We start from the raw sequence: 5316 nt of genomic DNA on the forward strand, positions 1-5316 counted from the left end.
TAACGATGAGTTGCACCCCCTTTTTGCCGGGGCATGGATTCGTCTTGAACACTCACAGCTGATTGGCTGACAAGCATCGAGGGGACTCTGATTGGTCTATATAAAGACCCCATTGAACTTAGCTAATAACACCTTCTCTAATGATGAGTTGCACCCCCTTTTTGCCGGGACATGGATTCGTCTTGAACACTCACAGCTGATTGGTTGACAAGCAAGACTCTGATTGGTCTATATAATATTTTGCCGGGACATGGATTCGTCGGGTTAATGGACTGTACAAGGTGTTGAAAGCGTTCCACAGGGATGCTGGCCCATGTTGACTCCAATGCTTCCCACAATTGTGTCAAGTTGGCTGGATGTCCTTTGGGTGGTGGACAATTCTTGATACACACAGGAAACTGTTGAGCGTGGAAAAACCCAGCAGCGTTGCAGTTCTTGACCGGTGGGCCCGGCACCTACTACCCTGTTCAAAGACACCTACTACCATACCCTGTTCAAAGACACCTACTACCATACCCTGTTCAAAGACACCTACTACCCTGTTCAAAGACACCTACTACCATACCCTGTTCAAAGACACCTACTACCATACCCCTGTTCAAAGGCACCTACTACCCTGTTCAAAGACACCTACTACCCTGTTCAAAGACACCTACTACCCTGTTCAAAGACACCTACTACCATACCCCGTTCAAAGACACCTACTACCCTGTTCAAAGACACCTACTACCCTGTTCAAAGACACCTACTACCATACCCTGTTCAAAGGCACCTACTATCAGACCCTGTTCAAAGGCACCTACCACCATACCCCTGACCATACCCCTATTCAAAGACACCTACTACCATACCCTGTTCAAAGGCACCTACCATCATACCCTGTTCAAAGGCACCTATTACCAGACCCTGTTCAAAGGCACCTACTACCATACCCCTGTTCAAAGGCACCTACTACCATACCCCTGTTCAAAGGCACCTACCACCATACCCCATTCAAAGGCACCTACTACCATACCCCTATTCAAAGGCCCCTACTACCCTGTTCAAAGGCACCTACTACCAGACCCTGTTCAAAGGTACCTACTACCATTCCCAGTTCAAAGGCACCTACTATCAGACCCTGTTCAAAGGCACCTACTACCATTCCCGGTTCAAAGGCCCCTACTACCATACCCCTGTTCAAAGGCAACTACTACCATACCCTGTTCAAAGGCACCTACTACCATACCCTGTTCAAAGGCACCTACTACCATTCCCGGTTCAAAGGCCCCTACTACCCTACCCTGTTCAAAGACACCTACTACCAGACCCTGTTCAAAGGCACCTACTACCATACCCTGTTCAAAGGCACCTACTACCATACCCTGTTCAAAGACACCTACTATCATACCCTGTTCAAAGACACCTACTACCCTGTTCAAAGGCACCTACTACCAGACCCTGTTCAAAGGCCCCTACTACCCTGTTCAAAGGCCCCTACTACCATACCCTGTTCAAAGACACCTACTATCATACCCTGTTCAAAGACACCTACTACCCTGTTCAAAGGCACCTACTACCATACCCTGTTCAAAGGCACCTACTACCATACCCTGTTCAAAGACACCTACTATCATACCCTGTTCAAAGACACCTACTACCCTGTTCAAAGGCACCTACTACCATACCCTGTTCAAAGGCTCCTACTACCCTATTCAAAGGCTCCTACTACCCTACCCCTGTTCAAAGGCCCCTACTACCCTACCCCTGTTCAAAGGCCCCTACTACCATACCCTGTTCAAAGGCACGTACATCTTTTGTCGTGCTTCTACACCTGCATTGCTTGCTGTTTGGGGTTTTAGGCTGGGTTTCTGTACAGCACTTTGAGATATCAGCTGATGTACAAAGGGCTATATAAATACATTTGATTTGATGTGATTTGCCCATTCATCCTCCGAATGGCACACATACACAATCCACGTCTCAATTGTCCCAAACAACCCGTTTCCTCCCCTTCTTCATCTACACTGATTTGAAGTGGATATAAACATGTCACATCAATAAGGGATCAGAGCTTCCACCTGGACTGGACTCACCTGGTCGGTCTGTGTCATGGCAAGAGCAGGTGTTCACAAAGTGTATGTGTGTGGTTTAACTGATGGGTACCAGGATGTGATCAGATGTGTGTTTGGACATTTACATCACACACACATAGAAATGGATTTCCTGAATGACAGGAGGATGCAGGATCTTAATTGGATCACCCTGTTGCAACGCAGGGAAAAACGATGAGTTGCACCCCCTTTTTGCCGGGGCATGGATTCGTCTTGAACACTCACAGCTGATTGGCTGACAAGCATCGAGGGGACTCTGATTGGTCTATATAAAGACCCCATTGAACTTAGCTAATAACACCTTCTCTAATGATGAGTTGCACCCCCTTTTTGCCGGGACATGGATTCGTCTTGAACACTCACAGCTGATTGGTTGACAAGCAAGACTCTGATTGGTCTATATAATATTTTGCCGGGACATGGATTCGTCGGGTTAATGGACTGTACAAGGTGTTGAAAGCGTTCCACAGGGATGCTGGCCCATGTTGACTCCAATGCTTCCCACAATTGTGTCAAGTTGGCTGGATGTCCTTTGGGTGGTGGACAATTCTTGATACACACAGGAAACTGTTGAGCGTGGAAAAACCCAGCAGCGTTGCAGTTCTTGACCGGTGGGCCCGGCACCTACTACCATACCCTGTTCAAAGACACCTACTACCATACCCCGTTCAAAGACACCTACTACCATACCCTGTTCAAGGGCACCTACTACCATACCCCTGTTCAAAGACACCTACTACCCTGTTCAAAGACACCTACTACCCTGTTCAAAGACACCTACTACCCTGTTCAAAGACACCTACTACCATACCCTGTTCAAAGACACCTACTACCATACCCCGTTCAAAGACACCTACTACCCTGTTCAAAGACACCTACTACCCTGTTCAAAGACACCTACTACCATACCCTGTTCAAAGGCACCTACTATCAGACCCTGTTCAAAGGCACCTACCACCATACCCCTGACCATACCCCTATTCAAAGACACCTACTACCATACCCTGTTCAAAGGCACCTACCATCATACCCTGTTCAAAGGCACCTATTACCAGACCCTGTTCAAAGGCACCTACTACCATACCCCTGTTCAAAGGCACCTACTACCATACCCCTGTTCAAAGGCACCTACCACCATACCCCATTCAAAGGCACCTACTACCATACCCCTATTCAAAGGCCCCTACTACCCTGTTCAAAGGCACCTACTACCAGACCCTGTTCAAAGGTACCTACTACCATTCCCAGTTCAAAGGCACCTACTATCAGACCCTGTTCAAAGGCACCTACTACCATTCCCGGTTCAAAGGCCCCTACTACCATACCCCTGTTCAAAGGCAACTACTACCATACCCTGTTCAAAGGCACCTACTACCATACCCTGTTCAAAGACACCTACTACCATACCCCTGTTCAAAGACACCTACTACCCTGTTCAAAGACACCTACTACCAGACCCTGTTCAAAGGCACCTACTACCATACCCTGTTCAAAGGCACCTACTACCATACCCTGTTCAAAGACACCTACTATCATACCCTGTTCAAAGACACCTACTACCCTGTTCAAAGGCACCTACTACCAGACCCTGTTCAAAGGCCCCTACTACCCTGTTCAAAGGCCCCTACTACCATACCCTGTTCAAAGACACCTACTATCATACCCTGTTCAAAGACACCTACTACCCTGTTCAAAGGCACCTACTACCATACCCTGTTCAAAGGCACCTACTACCATACCCTGTTCAAAGACACCTACTATCATACCCTGTTCAAAGACACCTACTACCCTGTTCAAAGGCACCTACTACCATACCCTGTTCAAAGGCTCCTACTACCCTATTCAAAGGCTCCTACTACCCTACCCCTGTTCAAAGGCCCCTACTACCCTACCCCTGTTCAAAGGCCCCTACTACCATACCCTGTTCAAAGGCACGTACATCTTTTGTCGTGCTTCTACACCTGCATTGCTTGCTGTTTGGGGTTTTAGGCTGGGTTTCTGTACAGCACTTTGAGATATCAGCTGATGTACAAAGGGCTATATAAATACATTTGATTTGATGTGATTTGCCCATTCATCCTCCGAATGGCACACATACACAATCCACGTCTCAATTGTCCCAAACAACCCGTTTCCTCCCCTTCTTCATCTACACTGATTTGAAGTGGATATAAACATGTCACATCAATAAGGGATCAGAGCTTCCACCTGGACTGGACTCACCTGGTCGGTCTGTGTCATGGCAAGAGCAGGTGTTCACAAAGTGTATGTGTGTGGTTTAACTGATGGGTACCAGGATGTGATCAGATGTGTGTTTGGACATTTACATCACACACACATAGAAATGGATTTCCTGAATGACAGGAGGATGCAGGATCTTAATTGGATCACCCTGTTGCAACGCAGGGAAAAAATAAATTATACATAGTAGAATAATTGTGAAGAATAGGAGATGATAATAGATGACCTGGTTGATGAAGAGGAGATGATAATAGATGACCTGGTTGATGAAGAGGAAGATGATAAAAGATGACCTGGTTGATGAAGAGGAGATGATAATAGATGACCTGGTTGATGAAGAGGAGATGATAATAGATGAGGTGGTTGATGAAGAGGGGATAATAATAGATGACCTGGATGATGAAGAGGAGGCTGATAATAGATGAGGTGGTTGATGAAGAGGAGATGATAATAGATGAGGTGGTTGATGAAGAGGAGTTGATAATTGATGAGGTGGTTGATGAAGAGGAGATGATAATAGATAAGGTGGTTGATGAAGAGGAAGCTGATAATTGATGAGGTGGTTTGACCTGGTTGATGAAGAGGATATGATAATAGATGAGGTGGTTGATGAAGAGGAGATGATAATAGATGAGGTGGTTTGACCTGGTTGATGAAGAGATGATAATAGATGAGGTGGTTGATGAAGAGGATATGATAATAGATGAGGTGATTGATGAAGAGGATATGATAATAGATGAGGTGGTTTGACCTGGTTGATGAAGAGATGATAATAGATGAGGCGGTTGATGAAGAGGAGTTGATAATAGATGAGGTGATTGATGAAGAGGATATGATAATAGATGAGGTGGTTGATGAAGAGGAGATGATAATAGATGAGGTGATTTGACCTGGTTGTTCCCCTCTGTGTGTTTGCTTTGCTGTGTTATTGTGGCTTGCTGTGTGTGTGTGTGTGTGTTTTATGTGTGCTGTGTGTGCGTGT

This window comes from Oncorhynchus mykiss, chromosome 26, assembly GCF_057628025.1.
Source record: "Oncorhynchus mykiss isolate SJ-2025 chromosome 26, ASM5762802v1, whole genome shotgun sequence".
Taxonomy (NCBI): domain Eukaryota; kingdom Metazoa; phylum Chordata; class Actinopteri; order Salmoniformes; family Salmonidae; genus Oncorhynchus; species Oncorhynchus mykiss.